The sequence below is a fragment of the Lagopus muta genome, chromosome 1 (genome assembly GCF_023343835.1).
Source record: "Lagopus muta isolate bLagMut1 chromosome 1, bLagMut1 primary, whole genome shotgun sequence".
NCBI lineage: Eukaryota > Metazoa > Chordata > Aves > Galliformes > Phasianidae > Lagopus > Lagopus muta.
Genome location: NC_064433.1, coordinates 8,438,736 through 8,462,004, shown reverse-complemented (window position 1 = coordinate 8,462,004; position 23,269 = coordinate 8,438,736). Strand labels below are relative to the sequence as shown.

The 23,269-nt window shown below is 37.2% G+C and overlaps 1 protein-coding gene across 3 annotated transcripts in view; it reads right to left on the bottom strand.

Annotated features, from left to right (window-relative positions):
• Positions 1-23,269, bottom strand: part of SEMA3D (semaphorin 3D) — a 144,076-nt gene that overhangs the window by 104,496 nt on the left and 16,311 nt on the right. The window contains exon 1 of one of the 3 annotated variants that reach the window (XM_048958914.1): positions 11,188-11,292. The exons of the other annotated variants lie outside the window; for them this stretch is intronic. The gene's annotated coding sequence lies outside the window, so the exon portion shown is untranslated. Of the gene's footprint in view, positions 1-11,187; positions 11,293-23,269 lie in introns of those variants that run through there. 3 annotated transcript variants of the gene reach the window in all.

The window sequence follows — 23,269 nt, the reverse complement described above, 5'->3', positions numbered from 1 at the left end:
GAGTCAGATTAGTAATTCACTAAATAAAAGAGACAAAAAGTACATCTCCAGACTGACTGAAAATCCTGAACTTGCTTTTCAAATAACAAAGATGACATTGATCCAGAACACAATGTAACTTCACTCTTGCACACTTAAGATAGACTGTCTGTTGATATATTATTTGGCAGAAGAGGCTTTTCTCTTCATTGTGAAAACTCAGCTTAAAGCTAACTCCATCCAAGAACTGGTAAACAGCTTTATTCATCACTATTTTCTCATTTATTAAGTAGCTTTTGTGCTGCTTATAGTACAGTGAATGTTCTCTTCCAGGATTTAGAAAAATACTTTTTACAAAAAAATGATTGAAATCACATCACTTCCTGAAAATAGCAATAATTCCTGAATAAAAAGACACTTGTACAATCAAAAACTAGCCTACAGTGGGTGAATTTTTTATTTTTATTTTTTTTTAATCACGGTTTTTAGTATACCTGGTTTAGATAAGGTTTTGTCATAAAGTAGACCTTAATATTGTTAAAGACCCAGTGAATTGTAATGACCACAGAATCATATAATGGTTAAGGTTGGAAAAGACTCTGAGATCATATAGTCCAACTCCACAATCCAGATCATAATGAGTTTTACAAATCTTTACAGGCTTTATCTTTACTGAGCTCCTTACAGGATTTATACCCTATCCATTCAACACCAGTAACTCAGAAAACAAGAAAAATCACTGCTCTCATTCCCACACAACAAGAGCCTAGTAATGCTAAATATCATTAAGGGACTGAGAAACAAGGAGGATGAAAGTGAAGGAATGAAAAGGTGACAAAAAAAAATAATCTCAAAAACTATTCTAATTGCTCAAAACCATGACAACACATACATTTCTCCAATGGTGCAAAATATGTCTGAGAGTTATGTTAAAATTTTAATTTACTAAGATAGAAATAATCTGAAGCTAGATTAAAAATGGAAACTGAAAAAGTGACAAAGATTGAAGGCAATCATGATATATTTTTTTGTTTTTCTTCATTTTTTCTGAATATAGGGCTAAGTGGAGCTAGTCTGCTGATGGAAGCATTTACAAAAGGCGTGTAGGCTCTTAGGAGATAAAAACTGCTAAGAATGGGTAACCTTAATAGAATGGTTTGTGTCACTCTGCTTCGAAGGGCTCATCTGACCCTGAACTTTACTACAAGGCACTTAAAATTATATGTATAGGAAATGAGCACTTTATCCTCAGAAAATATGGGAATACTTTGCAGGTCAATGTCAGTGGGGTCATGATTACACCCAAAGATTTCACGTAGGCTTACAGAAGTAATCCTTTCAGAATGAGACTGATAGATAGCAATGCACATACATATGTCATATATCATTTAAAACAGTGATTCTGAGAAGTATTATCTCAGGCATTGTGCCTTCTGGACAAGTAATGAATTGATAATAAAACAAATGCTACTCTCTAACCCTAATTCTTTGTATATTGTGTCTCCTTGGGAAAAAAAAAAAAAAAAAAAAAAAGATAAAAAATCAGATCAATTGTTTTACGTTTTACTCCGTTATCTAGTAAAGGGAATGGGATGGACAGCAACTTGTCATCTGATAATAATACTGCAGTATTGCAATGAGGAGACAGGCAGATTAGAACAAAGTGTCCAGAAGGGTGTGGAAGTAAAGCCTCCATACATGGTATTCACTCTAATGGTAGCTGATAGCTGCATTTACACCTCAGATGCTTTATTTTCTATCTTTTCTTTTTTTGTGTGTGTGTGTGAAGAGAGCTGTGGCTTCAGATATGATGCCTATCATAATAGCTTCCCATGGGCTCTTTTTTTGAGAGAACACCCTACACATATCATTATTAAAAAAAAGAAAAACAAAAACACAAGCCAAAGAGGAAAGCAGTGTAAAGCACAGTTTAACAACACACATAAGAATCAAAAGGAATCCTTCACCAAACCTCAGTGTTGTATTATTTTAAGTGCAGCATGCTTCCCCAGCAGACCAAAAAACCTCTCACACCATGAAAAACAGTTCTACAATAGGTTTTGTAATTTGGGTATCCAAGAAAAGGAAAAGGCAGTACGACAAAAATTCCTTGAGACTAAAATTCTAACAAAAAGGTAGACTAGATGGAAGCCACATCCTGCCAAGTACCGTGACGTTTGCAGGTTTTTGAAGAAGCCCAGAGAATTTTCCTCTAAAATGTCTGTCACCACCTACAGCACTTGGGGTGGATTGGCTCTGAATGAAGTAGACAGGGAGAGTGGGCACACAGAAAGCTTTGCCTGTGGAACAGCCTTGGCTTGCTATTGAGAAAATACTGAAAAGCCAGAAAAGTGTCACAGTGTCCATCAGAGAAAAGCAATGCTCATTTCAGGGAGACCTGCCTGAACATTTAAACACTAACAGATTGCATTTGTACTGTGAAAACCTGAATTAACCCCAGGCAGCAATGTCAAGCCAGCTAAACCACTGACCTGCAACTACCATTATTTTGCTGGAAGAAACATACATCTAAAATAGCCAACTCCAAGGAAAGGATTACAGTCTCTTTTTCACCTCCAGAAATCCTTCTTAGAGTGTTTTCCTATGGAAAAACTGTCTCTGTACCTCCTTTCATAGGAGACCTGCCAATGTCTGCAGGGGTGGAGCAGGAATCCTCCTGCAGTGACGGTTCAGTTGCTGGAGGTCTGGGCTTGCTGGTATTCTGGGAGTCATCAGTAATTAGGGGCAATGGGTTATTTTACAAATCATTTACTTGCATGGGAACTTGCCCTACCATATATTTTGCATGCTTGTGAAAAGCCCAGATTGACAGGAAGATAACAAAGCACACTAGTGAAACTTCTTATGAAACAAATTCAGCCTCAATTCTAGGTGTCATACAGTAGCAAACAGTTCATTCTCTGGAACGGTATAGCCCATGGGCTGATTACATGGATATATATAGATGTAACTGTGTAGGGCTTTTCTGTCCTTGATTCAAGCACTTCAAATCTAAAGCCAGCTCCAGCTTTTACATGGCTCCATTAGCTGTATGTTATACAACCATATATTGCTTGCCCTGCCTGCAGACACTTAGCAGATTCATGCAATCACAACCCCACAGAACCCACACAAAAAACAAAACCAAAAAAGTTTAAAGTAATTAAAAAAAAACACATTAAAAATATAAATTTATAATGTTTATTTCATGTCACAGGAAATACTGTGCTAAAATTGTCACTAGATTTATCTGATGTAAGCAGAAATTTACTGCCAATTATTGTTGGAATTTTGCTTAAATGTTTGTAGGCAGTCACAGACATCCCAGCTGCATCTAAAAGTAGTCCATAGGAGTCTTAGAGATAACTAGAATGTTACAAATATTAAAGATAGGTAACTGTGTTTGCCTCAGTGCAGTTATCCATTTTCAGAATTGTTTTTACTGAATTAATTCTGATATGAATTCATTAGCCACCAGTATTACTTAGGTCATTGTCAGCTGTCTAATCTGGTAGTTTTGAAAAGAATTCAGGTTATTAAAGTTTACCAATAGTTAAAAAAAAAAAAAAAAAAAGTGCATTTCATGTGACAGCTGGCCTTTGATCAAATATGTTTTCCAATGGCATATTTTCATGCAATTCCTTCCATCAACATATGGCCTCATTACTTGATGCACTGTCAGTGAACTTTGTACAGCATAGTTTGCTGGGCTTTATATATAAACTGCAGTACAGAGAGAGACATGCCGGAAGGATTTTAATTTACATTTCCAACAGATTTTGATTTAATAATTCATGGTCATATACTTGAGCTCTTTTGGAGGAATCTTTTTTATGTTGCTTGTCCAACTAATTTTGTATCAACACTTTGTGCAGCCAATGTGTAAAACAATATTCAGCTGAACGTGTACATGGCTGTGCAGTAGTCTGTGTTGGCACATTAATCTAGTTATTATATTGGTAGGCTGAATGTATTTGCTTTCTTGCTTTTTTTTTTTTAACTTTTAAATGTTTTATTTCATTTACGTTTGGAGATTATGTGACAGAGAGGCAGCAGAGATGCTATTACACATCCCATTTGCAAGCTTACACAATTAATTGTGTCCTAATTTAATGTAGACCTATTCCTCTTGATGTGTCTCCCCTGAGTGCTCATCAACACAGCACCTGAGTAGTTTAAAAGCTTTAATGTCTCTATTGTCTCTCCTCTATCCTCGCCATTATGAGATAATTGATTTTTCTTTAATGGTATGATAGGAGATGACATCACTTGCAGAAGGTCACACTGGCAGTTAGTACAAGTACCACATCCCCTCAGACATCCAGGCAGTGCCTTAGTCACCCGGCCACCCTTCTCACCAGAGACTACAGACTGCTGGCTGAAATTCCTGTGTGACATCAGTGACCACTTCCAGTGTTTCATTCTTGATTTAAGCCCTTGTGCAAACTGCAGAAAATAACAAGCAATCACACTTTCGTTTTCCACAAACAAGAATTTCACAGAGCTGGGTAAGAATGAAGACACACCCAGAGTGAGTCCTGACATCATTATCAAAGATTTAACAACCCTAGATATTCCCTGCTAACCAACTTGACTATTTTCAAGGGTTAGAACATACTGCTACCAGAGCCTCAGAGAAGTTTCTGCTTGTATTGCAGCAGAAGTCAGTTTATACTTGGTTCAAGAGAGTTGTTTTAGTGGTCTATTTTTAAGCTGCTTTGTGAAGTGTTCTAGCACAACAGTTCCTGGAATCTGAAGCAGCCATACAAAGAAAGAAAACAAGAATTCAGGCATCACCACCTCCATTCAACACTGAACTATTTCCACTTTGGTTTAAAACCATAACTTTCCTTTGTCTCGTGAGGATAAAGTGAGGACACAGACAGCATAGATTAATCAATACTTAACTGAAAAACAGCAATGCTTTTTAGAAAGCTAACCAGTTGTTTATAGGGGAGGTGTCAAAACCAAAAAATTCATATGAAAAGAGATAGGGTGTAAATCACCGAAGTTGAAAAAGACCTGTAAGATCTAATATGCTCCAGCCCAAACATCTTCGTGTCACCAATATTTCCCACTAAACCATGTCCCTCAGTACAACCACTAAATCCCCTCTGGCGCAACTTGAGGCCATTCTCTCTCATCCTATTGCTAGTTATATGGGAGAAGAGCCCAATCCCCACCTTGTCACAGCCTCCTTTTAGGCAGCTGTAGAGAGCAATTAGATCTTCCCTGCGCCCTCTCCTCCCCAGACTAAACCACCACAGTTCCCTCAGCAGCTCCTCATAAGACTTGTGCTCCAGACCCCTCACAGCTTTGTTGCCCTTCTCTACACATGCTCCAGGGCCTTGATGTCTTTCCTCTAGTGAGGGGCCCAAAACTGAACACAGTACTCAAGGTGAGCACTCACCAGTGCTGAGTACATGGGGATGATCACTTCCATGCTCCTGCTTGCAACACTGTTTCTGATGCAAGCCAAGATGCCATTGGTCTTCTTGGCCACTTGGACACACTGCTAGCTCATGTTTAGCGGAGCACTGACCATTATATCCAGGTCTGTTCCCTCTACGCAGTCTTCCAGCCACTCTGACCTAAGCCTCTAGTGTTACCTGGGGTTGTGGCCACTCCCTGGCACCTGGTCTTGCTGAACTTCCTCCCATTGGGTTCAGCCCAATAATCCAGCTTGTCCATCTCTGTAGCGCCTTCCCACTTCCAGAGAGATTGACACTTCCTCCCAATATGGTGCTATTTGCAAACTTACTGAGGGTGCGCTCAATGCTCTCATTCAGGTCATCAATAAAGATATTGAAGACGACAGGCCCCAGCACCAATCCCTGGCAAACACCACTCATGACTGTTGGATTTAACTCAATTTGTCAGCACTCTCTGGGCCCAGACCTTCAGCCAATTCTTCACCTAGCAAAGAGTGTACTAATCCAAAATGTGCACAAGATGAGTAAAGTATGCACACAGAATGGGTATAGAAACCATATTAGCAGTATAATTTAATCCAGGAGTGCCAGATATTGTACAGCCAATCTTGTCTTGCCTATCCCATGAGAATTATCCACCATAATCAAGTGTCACAATCATTGACACTGTATTTGAGATAATGCTTTTGACTGCCCTGAACAAATAAGAAGGGGATTTCTTTTTATATTCCCTCTGGAACAAGAAGAAGCTGATTGAGAAATAACACTGGATGGACTGGTGACACCCAGACAAAACCAAAAAAAAAAGAGAAATCAACTATGTATTCCAGCCTGATCTTTTTTTCCTGTTCACATCAGCAACTCTTTCCTGTCAGTCTGTTATCTGCCAGATGGATCAAGAAGGGGAGGCCACTGTAGTTAGTACTCTAAATGCTTGTTAAGGGTGTGGGGAGAAAAATGACTAGAAAGGATTTGGCATCCATGCCAGCTTAGCTAGAAAGGGAATGTGGTGAAGATTGAGTTGTGTTTCCATAGCCACAGATGAGCAGGTGGAAAACATCCACCACAGGTGCTTGTTCTATAGAGGATCCCATTCCCTGGTAAAATAGGCACTTTGCAAAGAAACCAAAACTTGAAGATATCCAGGACTCTTTATCTCAGATGAGCCCTATGCAAGTTTACTAAATCTCTTGGGATCATCATGATTAACTATCTTAAGCTATTCCCCACCGGGCTTTAGTGCTTTTAAACTGCTGACCCTTTGAATTAAAGAAGTAGATTTCTCTTTTCACAGCTGTGACTCAACACAGAGTGGAATTCAGAGGCATCTGAAAACAAAGCCAGGCACAATTTAAAACAAAATCCTTCAATGACAGATTTACAGAGTGATAGCTGCATCTGGAGCATAGAGATATAACTGTGTACTAACATGCGTTACACAAAAACCATACATAGACTTGTCCTATGAAGGGCAATTTCTTCATTAAAAAAAAAAACAACCAACAAGCAAAAAAAAAAAAAAAAAAAAAAAAAAAAAGAAAAACAAACAAAAACAAAACAGGATGAGTAAAAATAAAACATCATAAAACCTAAATATTGACTACTCAAAAGAAAATTTGGTCCATGGATCTTTTAGCAATCTAAGTGGCAACCACCTTGGCAATAAGGAGGACAATGATAACCTGTCAGAAAAACTATTCCTTGATCTTCTTTAGGAGCTACAATGCACAACTGAAATCCCTGTGCTTGGGGACAAATAAAATAATGGTAAGATGTAGTTTATAAAGTGTATAATACCTTTATTGTGTTCAATACTGAATATGCAGTAACTGGCACATATGCCATTGAGTCTTTGTAAATGTGGAGTCCTCAGCATAGGAGAAATATGGACCTGTTGGAGCACGTTTGGAGGAGTGCCACAAAAATGATCCAAGTGACAGAACACTTCTCCTATGAGAACAGGCTGAGAAAGCTAAGGCTGTTCACAGCCTGGAGAAAAGAAGGCTCTGGCGAGACCTGATAACTGACCTTTCAATATCTGAGGGGGAGACACAGAAAAGAAGAGGATAGACTCATTAGCAGGACAAAGGGTAGTGGTTTCCAACTAGATCAGGGGAGATTTCAATTGGATGTAAGAAAAAGTTTTTAAAATAAGAGTGTTGCAGCACTCGAACAGGTTGTCCAGAGAGGTGGTGGATGTCCCATCTCTGGGGACATTCAAGGTCAGGTTGGATGGGACTCTGAGCAACCTGATTTAGCTGTAGGTGTCCCTGTTCATCACAGGGGAGTTGGACTAGATGACTCTTAATGGTCCCTTCCAAATAAAATGATTCTATGATACTGTGATTATCATTCAAATGTCAAAGCTGGGAAAGCTGTTGCTAGATGTACTTAGTCACAATTTTAGGTGAACCTGAAGTAAGTAAAAAGTGGAATCAGATATCTTGAAGATACTAAAGCATAGTAAACAGTTACAGAGGAATAAACCAGTTATTCATTTTCTCAGACATTGCAAAAGCAAAACAGCAAAGACTACTGGAAACTTTTTCTCTTGTCTGTGAGCTGGAGTATGTGACTTGCATTAATGGCACAGGGAATAATGTACTTGCACTCAAACTCAGGACTAGCTGATGTCAAATGAAGTTCAACCATTCATATTAATGGGATCAGCATTTGTCTGAGGAAATGGAAGCCTCTTAGACCTTAGGGTCACGAATTGACAAGCTATCGAACATTTCCTCTGTTGTGCTGACCATCCTCCATCCTCAGTGAGATCAGCTGTCTAGACCCTTAGCTCTACTACAGCTGCTTTGTGTTTCTCCAGAGGCATAGAAAGAGCTCTTTGCTAATTCTTCCTGAGTAATGCATAATACAGGGTGAGAACTCACAACTCTCTTCCTAGGACACATGGAACAGCCGCATTTCTCCTGAAAAATCATAGTCATATGCATGCAATGTGTGAGTTTTGTTAGTCCAGTAATCTGTGTTTGAGACAAATGGTGACAGAAGTGTTGTTCATTACAAAAATGATGATGATGATGATGATGATGATAATAATAATAATAATAATAAAAAAAAACAAACTCAAAACACTGGAAGCATCATCTTGAAACATCAAAGATGACTTTAAATTTGTATAGGAAAAATATATATATATATTGCTGAGCAGCTATTATCTCACACCATTAATAAATTGGGAGGAGGCAAGAAACAGTTCATGGAAAAATACATTTCTTGACAAGCTCCAAAGCATTTATGTTGTAATCATTCTAGCAATCAGCAAGCAGTTATTTCAGATGGCTGATACAAAACTGTGGCAGATATTGTCTGCCAAAACTGTAGAGTACAAAAAGAAAAACACTGCAGCAGAATATTTTTTCTTCTTAATATTAAGTGGAGCAATTTTGAGAGTAAAGACATAATTTTCACCATCACCATTAATATTCATTGTAATAAGAACAACAATAACAGCACTCATAACATGTTTTATGGTTTCTTTATGCAACAACAATTCTGTCAGGAGCAAATTTAAATTTTGTGGATGATAAGAAAGTTGTCTTTTGGCAGTCAGGATATATAGAATGAGTCAACTCATAAAGCTCACTCAAATATTGGCACCTCTGTTTCTTTATAGGCACCTCAACCTCATTCTTGTTTTTCAGAAGTGCTTGTATAAACATAAAAACATTTTTAAAAGGATAAGAATCCAGCATGAAAGGCCAATCACAACAAAGGATGAGTCCAATAAAACAAACAAAATTAAAATAAATGCTTTAGGTGCATGATAAAAAAATTCAATATTATGAGTCACTGAACTGACTCATGACCTATGAATTAATTATGCCCCTTTTAATTGCTCCACAAAACAATTTCCATTCTGAAAAAGATGAACATATTTGCTACAGCTGACTGGTTTTTGTTGGTCTATGATATACGAGTTATGGCACTGAAGTTTGGCTACATGTTTACAAAGCAGCACACAGAAGATGCACAGATAGATCAGTAAATATCTTCTGTATATACTTGCATAATTACCAGGAGAAACCTTTAGGAAAAAATTGCAAATATATTCCTCATAGAAATAGAAGATAAAGTGGAAAAGCTAAAAAACAGGAATGTAAATGTATACACTAAATAATTGAGAAACTAATTACATTTGAGCTTTTGACAACTTCACTGTTGCCTCTCTGTTTGCTTTGCTAATCAATATGTAGCACTAAACACGTTACTGATTTTCTGCATTCAAACCGTGCTTCACTGATCATTTCTTATTCCAGAAAAAGCCTCTCAGACAACTCCTTACTTAAATAAGACTGTAAATTTGTTTAATGAATTACACCTAAGGTTCGTTTGGTCTAGAAGTCTGTTTTCAGCAGTAAGTGTAAGTAGATGTAAGGAAGAATAAGAATGGAGCATTCGTATATGATATTACCCTTCCCTTAGCACTCTCGCTTCTCCACATCTATTTTCAGCTCAGGAGATTTCCTCAGCCTACTGTAGCTTGACTATTTTTACCCCTCCCCCCCCCCCCCCACCTACTGGATATCACTTTCAAGTACTTCTCCAGCCTCCCTTTGAGCCCTTGTAAAATTCTTACATCTGCATGTCTACTACCAATTACATGAGGAGCCACCTCCTGCACCAACATCACAATGTGACAATATACTATTTTTCTTACATATATATCACCACCTTCATAAAGTAGATCAACAAAATGTATGTACATGTATATCTAAATTTACTGTTTTAGGATGATTCTGATTTTAAAGTGAAGGTCATCCAGCAGTGCTGACATCAGAGGCACTATATTTTAGAGGCATGCTATATTTTATTATGCAATAGATGTATAGATTGGCTGGGAAATTAAGAGAAAATTGGTTACAAAAAATAAAGGTGGTAGTAGTGGTCAATTTCAATAAGTGTTTTCTGCCAGAGCACTGGAACAGGCTGCCCAGGGAGGTGGTGGAGTCTCCTTCTCTGGAGATGTTCAAGACCTGCCTGGATGCCTATTTGTGTGACCTGGTGTAGGGAACCTGCTTTGGTAGGGGGGTTGGACTCGATGATCTCTGGAGGTCCCTTCCAACCCCTACAATTCTGTGATTCTGTGATTCTGTGAAAAATATCTTGCTATTATTATTGCACAAGATGAAATGTATGGTTTCATAACTGAATCTTTGCTCAGAACCCAGGACAGGCTTTTAACTTTGAACCAAAAATAGTTTTTGCCAAACTTGGCAAGTATATGGCTGGGAAAATCAGAGAGTTTCACTGCCAACAGTGTCTCAACACCACTAGCAGAAAAGCTCCCATACTTTCTCCTTAGTGAACACCTTCAGGCAGTAGGATGGAAAAATATCCCAGAGCTCTCCACTAGACTAGTTCTGTCACCTCTCTCCCTCACATAGTCCTCTAAATCTCTCCAGTAAAATAAATTTTACTGGACTGAAATGTTCTTTTTTTTTTTTCTTTTTTTCCTCATATCCATAACTTTCAATCTAATTATAAAGGATGTAAGGGGGATGACAGAATGGTGTTACTTTTGCACAAGTTGAGAATACACTTTTAAAATCTTCTCAAAATAGGTAAACATTTTAGGGTAAATAATTAAAAAAGTATTTTAAGATATATGCTATAAAAATATTATATGGATATTGCAGTTAAAAGTTCTGTTAATCTCTGCATCTCAAGGTGTGAGCACTGTAAGAAACAACAACATACAGCTGAGAACAGTAAAACTGTGAAGATTTATGTTTTCCATTGAAACATCTGCTCTTACCCACTCTTGGTGCCAGAACGGCAGACTGGATGAGCTACTTCTTTATTCCAGCCAGGCGTTTCCTCTACTCTTGGACATTAGGTTAAAATGTGATGAACATCTTATTCCCAATGGAGAATTTTCGCTTTCATGAAGTCAGTAGGTCAAAACTTGAAATTTACTGCTCACAAAAGGGATTCCTCAGTTGTGTGTGTCCAGTAGACAAATCTAAATACCGAGGAACAATTGCCCATTATATACTAAATGCTTATATTACTCACACACACTGACATTAATTTAAGGGTCTGTCAGAACTTTAGTGATATCCTACACAACGAATCATGACGGGTAGTAAATCTGCATGCATTGTCTAAATCTCATAGAAATGCTACAATGAATCCTACAGGAAAGGATTCTTTTCCTTTTACAAAAATAAATAAATAAATAAATAAATAAATAAAGGAAAATGAACTCAATAACATAAGTTGTAATTATGCTAAAATATCAAATAAGTTACATCTACTTATTTGTAATTAAAATATCTGTAGTTATTTTGATTTTCTCTATAAAAACATCAAGTTTCAAGTAAGTCAGTGACTGCAGATGACATTTGTATGTTTGCCTAGTGGTTTGCAGTGATGTTTAAAAAATCTCACATTTATAAAGTCCTGTGGCATTTTCATCAAAAATTAATATTAAAACAGTGATGGAAAACATTACACTTTTTGGAAAAAAAATTCTCATTAAGTTTTAATACACAAATGTCACACCTCCTTTTTCAATTACAGCTACTTTTAAGATTTTCCAAAGGTAGCTACAATTTGGATTTGATTCTGCTATTGGAAAGTGCCAAAAATACCCAATTATAGTAGGAAAATGTTGTGTGCACATATACGTATGTGTTTGTCTACAATCTGTGTGAGCAATTGAAAAATGTCCAAAATATACACAGAGAAAACCACGTTGTTAAAATTACTCTTATGCAGAGTAAATTTCTCTTTAAAGCACCAAATAATGGAATGACAGCAGAGACTGCTCAGTACTAGAACATAATGCTTCATTTAACGAGTAATCTCCAGAGCGTATGGATGTTTACCTCACTCTGGGCAAGCTCAAGCGCACAGACAATTACGGTACTTTGTCTGATGTGCAATAACTTGTTAAGCAACTGTAATGAGACCACATGATTCCACAAGCTTATACACAGCATTTCTATATTTTCTCCATGCCAATATGACATTTTAACTCTCAAATATTAAATACTTAAGAAAAAATAAGAATCCCCAAAGCTAGAATGGCTAAATCCAGATCCACAAATCAATGGACTTGGTCAAAACTGTAAGCCAAGTTCAAAATCTCTTCAAGTTTGGCAGGTACCTTGTCTGAATCCACCCTGCCCTGAGGAAGAATGAAGGGGAGAGGAGAGGAGAGGAGAGGAGAGGAGAGGAGAGGAGAGGAGAGGAGAGGAGAGGAGAGGAGAGGAGAGGAGAGGAGAGGAGAGGAGAGGAGAGGAGAGGAGAGGAGAGGAGAGGAGAGGAGAGGAGAGGAGAGGAGAGGAGAGGAGAGGAGAGAATGCTAGACATTGTCTATGGATTAAAAACAAATGCTGGCAAATCAGAGAGTCTCCAGATTTTTCTTTGGGAGAATGGCAAAGGAAGGAATCTTGGTAAAGCTCCATTTCCTTCTATTTTTGCACTACTGTCTCTTGTCAATGTGGGAAGTAGTGAAGTTTTAAGCCTTAATTTTGGTTTAACACCAGATGAAATTATAAAAAGCACAAATCTATCAGATAAACAAGGAGCTACAATGAGCATGGAACATTTCAGTATCACATTAACACAATTTCAGCTATATTTTAACTTTTTATCTCTTATGCAGAATGCACATTTTATTGTTTCAGTCAGTTGGCAGAGGCTATCAAGCAGCATTTTCAATGTGGTAACTTTTTTTTCACTTTTCACTAAAATCAGTGAAAGCTGAAGGATTATTATTCAGTAATTTTCTAGGCTCTTAGGTTATAGGCAAAAATCCTATTTTTCCATAATTTCATGTTACTAGGTAAGAAAAGTTAGACAGAGTATATACGCTATATTGCTTTGCAGTATATGAATACACACAATCTCAAACTGGCATATTTTTATGTATTTCTTTCAGTGTATTTGATCCAAATTTCTAGCTGCCAATGCTGAAGAAGTTTTATGGTGATTTCTAATGTTGTTATAACAAAAATAGATTAAGGATATAAATGATGCAATATTCAGAGAAAAGTAACTTGTGCATACCCAGATGTAAGTGTCATGGTATGTACCTTTGCATCTAATTCCAGTGGAAATTATTGTTTTTCACAGCAACTCCATATGAGCTTCCAGCTTATTATAATCTTATTTCTTAATCATTAAAAACAGAATAAATTTTACTGTTGTTTTCTTTTTGTGTGTTTGATTATTTTTTAAAAAACAGGAAGCACCAATCAATGGTCATTTATATTTTTCTTGGCATAGTTGTGTATTTCACACAGGAGACCTTTGATATCAAAGCGTGGCTGAAATATCAAAATTCCTTCAAATACTTATCTCTTTTAACGATAACCACAGCTGCACTGAAAAAGCTACTGCCTTTGGTATCCCTTACTTGCATTCCCATAGGAATACAAGTCTCTGTGAGGCAAGGGTTCAAAAAAAGGTATTCTTCTTAGATCACTACAGAAAAACAGTTTTATTCTTTTGATGCTGCATAATAGCTTTTTGAGGACTATTAGGATGAAATATAGCATTATTATTATTATATGATTTTTTTTTCTTAAGCTTATCTACTCTTCTGTTATTAATCTGAAAACAAGCCAAAAAAAGACCGAGAACACAGGATGAGAGATCCAACAACTTCTGAATTCAAGTAATAATATTTGAGCCAGTGAATATCTTCAAAAGAAGCAATTTATTCCTAGGTATAGGAATATTGAAAGAGAAACATTATGAAATCCTGAAAGCTAGTTGCAGTCTTTCTGGGATCAAAGGGGATCAAAGCAAGAATGAAACTGTCTTGTAGACAAGCTGACATTGTATATAGCGATCTTGAACTGAACTGTTTAAAAATTCATATTTCTTTTTTTTTTTTAAACATTTAATCCCATGAGTAATTCAACCATGCTAATTACAGGGAAGTGATTATCCCTTTTGGATTAGTGTTGGATTAGTAGTGTTCTAATATTAAATTTTAAAATGAGATCTCTTCCATCCTTGCCCATGAAGGACTAACAAAATCACAATGATTTCTTTCACCATGGTGAAGCCATTTGTTTTGAAAACCAAGTGGCTATATCTGTTTAATTTAATTTGTAATTCCTCGGTTAACACTGCACTTTTACTTACACAAAACTAATCTACGCTGCTATAGCTGTTTTATGTACATCTACAGAATCAGAAGACAAAAGAAACAGAGACACATCACCATGCTTTGCATAAATGTCACTCTTGCCACAAATAAAGCATAAGTTTAGAAAAATATAATCACTTAACAAACAAGCAGTGTTTGCTGAACCCAATACATGTGTCTAGAACTGCTCTCCCAAGTTAAGTGGCAGCAGGCTCTGGTGCAGTGAAGAAGGATGCCAATGCTGAGAAATCCCTCATGTTGGCTATGCAGAGTTCAACCCCCAGTGCAACAGTGCAATGCTTAAATCTGGGTGCATGAGGCAGAAAGAGAAATCTCCCTTGGGGAATATTGGGAAGTAATAACATCACTTCTCAAGAACAACCTTGGTAGAGCAATGAAGGCAGAAAGAACAACGTGAACCTGAAGATGTCTGTAAGGCAGCAATGCGTCATCACAAAGGACAATGTCCAACATCTAGGATAGCTGGGGAGATTTAACAGTGGTAGAGTATTTGGAGGGATAAAAGCAAGTAAGGATGAGGCCTGTTGAGAAAACTGAGGGTTCGTATTTGTTCCCCCAAATCTTGCCCCAACCCATCATTGTGTCTGTACTGGGGCTGTGCCAAACAGAACTGGGAGCGAGTCTTGGCCCCAGATCCTTTGGTGATAGCCATACCTATCCACAACATAAATTATTCACATTCCATACAGCAAAAGTTGAACCTGAACACGCATACCCACAGCTGGCAGACTGTCAAACTCAGAGCCATCAAACTCAATCATAGGACACCCAGAACACCCAGGCTCATGCTAAACACCTAATTCTAAGCTGATGTTTTGTTTAGAAAGTTTCTGCTGCAAGGTAGTTAGCTATGACGCCCTGGTAAATTCAGTGGCAGACACAGAAACAAAAAAGGGAAGGTTTGTTCTTCTCAAAAGCGTGTTCTCTAACAATTGTTAGAATTCAATGGATGCAAGTAGTGAACTGGAGCATGCAGTGGGATCTGGCCCAAGCCTGATATCTGATATCCAAGCTGGAAGACAGAAAAGCTTCAAAAGCTGGCAACAATTCTTTTCCTTCTTTCCTGCGTGTCATACTAACCTCGAGTGTATCTTCTACTTCAGCCTTCTCCAACATGTGGTTTCAGGCAGGATGTTGCCTGTAAAACCCTTATGTATTAATTCCAATAATTGAAGCATTCAAAATAAAACCAGAGCATTTTGAGGGGAACCAAAAGGCAGTGGTTTCCTCCCTGATGCTAACATGCCATCAGCCATAGCCAAACTTAAGAAATCAAGCATAAGTGAAGCAGGGATCTGTCATGTCTTCACAAAAACATTCCACACAATCAACCAAACCATGGACCTTGATTTATCTGCCTGACAGCTCTGTTCAGCTTTGCTGGGCTGGACTTTGCCCAGTGCCAGGAAGCTGCAGAGCATCTCTGTGAGAGAATATGCAACAAGGAAGGAGGGGGTGGAAGGAGGAAGAAGGTCAGGTGGAACTGCAAGAGTTGGACATGGGTAAGGCTCAGCCAATTACCCTGTGTGAACTGATAATAGGGACAATAGCTGTCGAGACAAAAGTCAGTCTAATAACAGTTACAACCCAGACAGTTCTGAAAGGCAACATTTGACGAGGCAATCACGTTTTAAAAATCCTCAGTATATTAACTGCATATTTGTATGTTGTCCTAAGAAGACTAATGCCATGACAACAGCTCAATTTAGCACAAGAAATAGGCCAATAAATACAATACTAGTGTTTTTAAATAATTAAATAACCATTTGTTCTTGCATTTATGTTGCTTGTAAATGCTGGCAGACTTCCTTCAAATAAACAAACAACTCTTTAAAAAAAAATAACAATGAAGATTACATGTTGGCAGTAATTTAGGCAAATCTGGACATTTGTTCCATTCATCTGAGGTGGAAAAAAAAAAAAAAAAAAAAAAAAGACACAGCTATCACGTTGTATTTGCACTCTTAGAAAGCCAAAACAAGGATCCTCAAGGGAACAAGAAGTATAATATAAACGATCACTGAAAAACAAAATAGACCTCGGACATATCTCTGGGAACACATTCAATACGCTACGCCAATACAATCTGAAATGTATTTTTTTTTTTTTTCCACTGCAGGGCCAAGGTTCTTTTATGGTGTAAAAAGTCAGAAAAATAGTGCTCAACTACAGGGGCACAAATATTGATGCAAAATGATCTTCATAAGACAATTAGTGATTCTCCAGAAGCGCTCACAAGGATAGAAAAACAGAAGCAGTCTTACTAATCAACAGTCCACTGTTTGTTAAACTGAGGACTAAATTTGTGCTGTACAATGCTGAAAATGTCAAGCATTAAATACGAATGACAGTGCACAACAATATCACCACTGTAATCTAGTTTTCACTTTAATTCAGCTCCTATAGGGTTGTTTTTTAATGATTATTATATCAGCTGCCACAACAGAAGCATCCTATTGAAAAAAAAAAAATAAAAAAAAATTAATCTTTTTTTCACTTTCCTCACCAAAAAAATAGGATTTTTTTCTACAATTCTTAGCTTTAAATATTTTAATCACATGACACATCAAATATTTTTAATCAGTTTTGTAAATATCGAAACACAGAAAACTCCCCCAACACAGAAAAAAATTAGTTAATAAACAAATAAATAAATGTTGAAAGAACTTAAAGCCTTCCTACACCTCAATAAGACTATTCAATAAGGCTGCATTTAGTGTTTCCATTGCATAATAGAGAAGAAATTGAGTAACGTCAATGACACTGTCAAAAAGGTCAAGTCTCAAAGGAATTCCTATGAATTCCTTCTAATATGCTGTGTAGATATGTAAACTAAGTCATGCTACTACTCACACATTGGTAAAGCACGGGGCTTACTTAATTTAAACTGCTGCATACTGATAGCATAATTCTGTTTATACGGAGCTGAACTGAATCTCTAGAAAGGCATGTATCTGTCTCATCATAAGAGAGATTTCAATCTCCTGAAGAAATGCACTACAGAAGATGAAATTTTTGTAGTGAATCTAATACTGAAAATTCCACTCTTCTGAATTCAAAGATGGAACTAAAGATGACTGCTAATCTACCTTCCTAAGAAGACACATTTCTGTTTGGATCCAATATATAAAGTGGTAGGAATTTCCTTCTCAACAGAGGTAATACAATAACTCATAGAAATAAAGAAATTCCAGTCGCAAATAGAAATTATCTGATTCATACTCATTTCCCACCTTCATTCTTTTCCCAGCAATTATCCTTCTTATACTTTAGTGAATGCCTTCACATTTTTTATGAAAGTAGCAGGGATTTATAATACAGATTTATAATAAAATTTCCACTGTGGAATGAGTAATGTAGAAAGCAATTAGTAAACAATACAATGGTTCGTGCCCACTGACTAATGAAGCTGCATTAATTTGCTATAAAAGGATCATGAACGTCCTGACAGAATAATTACCAAGCAAAATTTAGTGCAAAAATATTTGATGACATCTCTGAGGAATACCTTCATTCGATGTAGGTACCCACAAAGCAGAAGCTGGCAGCCTGGCCAATCAAAGCTATTTGCATAACCAACAGAGAGAAGCAGGAACCACCAGAAAATGAATCATATGAACCACCAACCCAAGCTACTTAGCTCCTTTTATTTATTCTAGTTAAGTACCAGATATTATATGGAAGGAACATAAAAGGAGCCTATGCTTTTACTTGTTTATCAATTTGACAGAGCAAAATAAATACTTCCAAAGCAAAAAAAATATATAACTAGAACAATTAGTTTTGTTTCTCCAGTTCCAGATTTATGTCTAGTTGCTCCATACATTATGCCCTTCTCTGTGAATTATTTGCTGAAACCTCATAAACCCTTGGCATGCCTAAGCATAGTCTTCTTCCGTAGGAGGTAAAGGAATGAATCCTGATGCTGATATAACAGACTCTTACCCTCCTTCTACTAAAAATTATGGATATTAGCCACACATTTGCCATGTTAGGTTTACACATCCTTACAGTGATAGTATTCTGACTTGAAAGGAAGTGGAAGAAAACAACATGCTGAACAAAAGTGATTCCATTATAAATGAAAAAAGATTGCAAGGCCGAGAACTCAAAAGTTGTAGACATGAGAACAACAGCTGGAATGTAATGGCAAACAACATGATCCTGCCTCTCAGGACAAGTTTATGAAGCAGAAGGAAAATAAAGGCAACATTCTCTTCCAAAAATAACAAGGCAACATTTCTACTTCCTTGGTATCTCCCTCATTCAGTGTCCACCTTCAGCAGGAACTCTCCAGAGGTCTTGAGGAACACACGATATCTGATTGCATGGTTAAAAAATGCAACCCACATTAGAGTGGGCAGGAATGAAAGTGCAGACAGTAATTCTTTGGGATGCCAGTAATGATAGGACTTTTCAAGTCATTTCTCATTGTTGCCAATGCAGGGGAGCATGTCTGCAAATCACAGAAAGCTAGCATATACGTAATTGCCTGTTAGTATATAATTATTATTAATTGAAAGTAAAAGAGTATTTTATTTTATTATCTATGCATGTATGCCCACTGTATTCAAGTAGTTACAGAGAAGCCTAATTAGTCCTGTATATAATGAAGACTTATACCCCTGCTTCCTCTTATCTTCAAAAGCAGAAGCTCTGATCAATGGTTGTTGAACTACGAGACTAGATGACAGAATTACCATGTCAGGCACTGGAAACTTGCCCAAGTCCTAAGCTAGAAATAGAAGGATAAAAAGAAAAACCTGTATTTTTTTTTCTCCCAAGATTTTTTGTTTTGCTTTGTCTTTTACAAAATTTGTAATTTTTTTTCTTTTTAATGTGTGTGTGTACATGTCCATATATATAAATTTTCAACACTAACTGAAGTAGACTGATTCAAGGAACTGAAAATATATCGCTATTTTTTCTTAAGATCTCATATTAATCAAACCATCTATGACTAGTTTCTGATAATTCTTCTGTCTCCAACTTTTCCGCAAAGAGTAGATCAGTTTTCTCCTAGAAAGTCCCAGGACATTTCACTTAATCTTTACTCTCCCACTCTGAGTCTCTCAAGTATTTCAGTTTCTCTCCCTGTGTGGCCATACTGGGAGCACGCACAAGCTAAACATGAAAGAAAGAAATAGAGGAGAACAGGAACCATACAGGAGCCTTCCTGAGCAGATTGAACAATGTCACCAATCTGTTAGCCACTAGAAGAGGACTGAACTTCTCTGGTGTTATTTTTGTATAATTCCTTTGAAATCATAACTCAATGCTTTTATGATGTATGAACTAGTGCAGTAAGCACAATAACTTAATGGTGAGGCATTAGGAAAACATTAATGTGAAAATGTAATAATTATAATGTAAGCAGACTGACATATGTTCATGATTATCGTTACAAGTGTCTTCTAAGAGGGCCATATAGAATATTCAAAATTCATCTTCTTTAGCTGTGGCCCAAAATTTAGGGTTCTGTTAAGTACATCCAGCCAGAATCCTTCTGGGTCTCCGTGCGAAGAAAGTGTAGGCTTTCAAAACAGACTGAGTCTGGACATAACACATCAGGATCAGAGACATACTTCTGCTGCAAGGGAAAGCACTTCAAACATCAGGGTGCCAGTCTGTCAGCACTTATCACTCAGTGGGTTATACTATCTCTCTAGCAGATTCCTCTTTCAAACTTATACTTCATCACAGTCCTGACCTTGCTGGATAAGCCCCCTTCAGGAGAGTTCAAGTCTGTATAATGTAAGACACGGAAAGTTTAGTCACTGCTTCCCAGTAACATCTCGGAGTTTTGTTCACTATGCATCAAAACTGGTTTACCCTGCAGGTTCTGAGGACATTTGTGCAGGAGAAAGGATAAGAAATCTAGCTAAATAAATGCTACAATGCAAAGAAAACAAGCAAACATCCACCCAATTGTGAACAAATAGTTGCTTCATAGCCCATTTGATATGCAAATTTCCATCCAAATGCAATGGAAACTGGGATGGCCAGGCCATATCATGCTCCACCTAGAGTGTTTCAGATCAAGAAAAACAGGCAAGGCTGCATCATTCTGGCTTTTGTTATATGGACTCTTTTTTTTTTTTTTTTTTAAGTCTGAAACATTCCATTTGCTGTTCATGCCAAGACAAGAAAAGAAACATTTTTAACCTTAAGGGCCAGACATAAGCCTACAAAATTAAATAGCCAGGCTGAAATGAGACAGGTTTTACAGTTTTTAAGTAGCTACCCTTTGTTCCATCCTTAACAGAATAGTTACAGACAGAGAAAACACAGTAAGCTGCAAGCAAACATGCAAGACGAGATTCAATTGCCTTTATTTCCACTGAAATCTATGGCAGTCAGGACCACATGGTACTAAATACCCTACAAATAAAGAGCAAGTGTCAATACCTTCCCTGATGGGCTTACATCTACAAAGAGAAAACAAACAAAAGATGGGTAGAGAAAAAGTGAATGTAATTACAAGAGTATGGTACAGTCAAGCCAGTGCAGCTCTGACTTGAGCATCCAGATCCCAAGTCTAAGAATGTAATAAACAAAACATGACAGACACAATTTACAGATCCTGAGCCAGAACAGCCTGGTACAACTTCTGTCCATATAGCTAAACTCTTGTTCCCATCAGGACAGATGTATTCCAAATACTTCTTCCTGGGAGCCTTCCATACTCCCTCAGCTTATCCCAGAGCAGTTTAGAAAAGGGCTAGTTGACAAAAGTGAAAACAACAAGGCATGCTAACATCACAGGCTATTGCTAGCAAACACTGCATTTTGGCATTGTTTAACCTGCAAATACAGATGCAACCCATCTGTCTCTCTTGCAGTCCCTGTTTCCACAAGAGAAACATGCCACTGAAGCCATCAGCGGAGATAATAAGTGACAGAGCCAGCAAAGGATCTCATCAAGTTCTGGTACTTAAAAAATACTACCGTTCAATGTGCAGTTTCTGTGGAAGAACACAAGACGTGGCAATACATTGCAAAACATCCCACACTGTAAGAACAGACATCGAATCGAGAATCAAGTGAACATGACCATCAAATAGAAATTAAAAAGGGAGATAGGTTCTAGGTTTTGTAAGCAAGTGCAAAATTACAGATAAAATATTTGAAATATAACTCTGTTTTTAAAAAAGGAAATGTTAGGCTAAAATATCAGTTGCCTTTTATGATTGCTAAAATCTCTGTTTTCAGAGGGGCTTTGACAAACTTGGAGAAAAAAAGCAGCAAAAAGCTGATACCCACTACAGTGCATACAAGTGTCTTACAGGATCCTTCCCAATGGCCAGCTTTTACAGCAAAAGTTCACTATCTTATACACAGTTGCCCTCAGTTCGCCTTCCATGTTAAATGGACTTCAAAAATAAGAAAAAGAAGATAAAAGCCGTCACAGTCACATTGGCTAGATTCTTTTAAACACTTTAGGAGCAGTGCTCCTGTACTTGCTGGAAATAGATTTGCAGGACTGAAGATGAAAGGCTCACAGTGATCAAATAATGGAGAGGCCATGGAGTCTTCCTTCTCAGAGATCTCTAAAAGCTTCCAGAATATGGCTCTGGGCTTCTTGCCCCTAATTGAGCAGAGGTTGCAATAGAGGGACCCAGAGGTCCCTGACAATCTAAGCAGTTGGGATTCTGTGATTCTGACAACATAAATAGGTTATTAACCTTTTTAGATAGTAGGGCTACAACAAAGGATAAAGGATAAGTTTCTTATTCTCTTTCACCATGTACTAATGATCTTTGAGGTCCTTTTCAACCTAGGTCATTCTAATAAGAAGGGATTAATAACTGATCACAACTAAGAAACCTGCAAAATTTTGCTAGAATCCTCTTGATGTATTCAGAATATGAGATGGCTAATTTTTATTTTTATTCATGAGGAAAAAAAACTGCAACAAATAAATAATCAGCATGGATCTTGGAAGAAGGAATTTCAGGAAATGTTTTATGACAAAGATCAGTCCTCTGCCATTCAGCTGTTTGTTTTGTTTCAACAATCATGAGAGTGAAGCTTCTACAGCTTCTTTTTTCTTTCCTATTCCAAAAGCCTTGGGGATGTTTCTCTTCTAATTTTGAGCCCACTCTCATGCTGTGAATTCTTTTCCCAACATGTGAGTGTGAATGATATGAATGAAGATTATGCAACTGCTTACCTCTTTTTTGCTGCTCAAGTTATATGTAAAGGAAGAGACTAGCAAAGGAAACCATTTTTTCTTTATAGATTTGTCTGGATCCATGCAATTTACTTTTAGTTATTCTACATCCATTTGCAAATTCTACACAACTGTAAGAATTTGCTTAGTAAAATCAGGATCCACATGTCTGCCTGATTTTATAGAAAGATCTAGGAACCTGATTTGTACAGTTCTCAGTGCTTACACCTCTAGGGCTGCTGGACGTTCAAAATGCTAAAATAAATAAATAACGTGATGCCACTTTTCCAACAGTACAGCAGGAAAATTGCTACCATGGATTCACCATAGAAGCCTAACAGAGATGGTATAGAAAGCAGGTAAAAAAAGAAAGCAACTCTTTGTTTTCATGTGTATGTACATTGGGCCTGAAGACACAGTTCTGTATTCAATAGACTCTAACTCTTTGAAGTCAAGGAAAATGCTTCAGTCTCTTCAATTACATTCTCTTTGATTTACTTATTAATGCTATTTCTGATGACACATGAAAGCACCCAG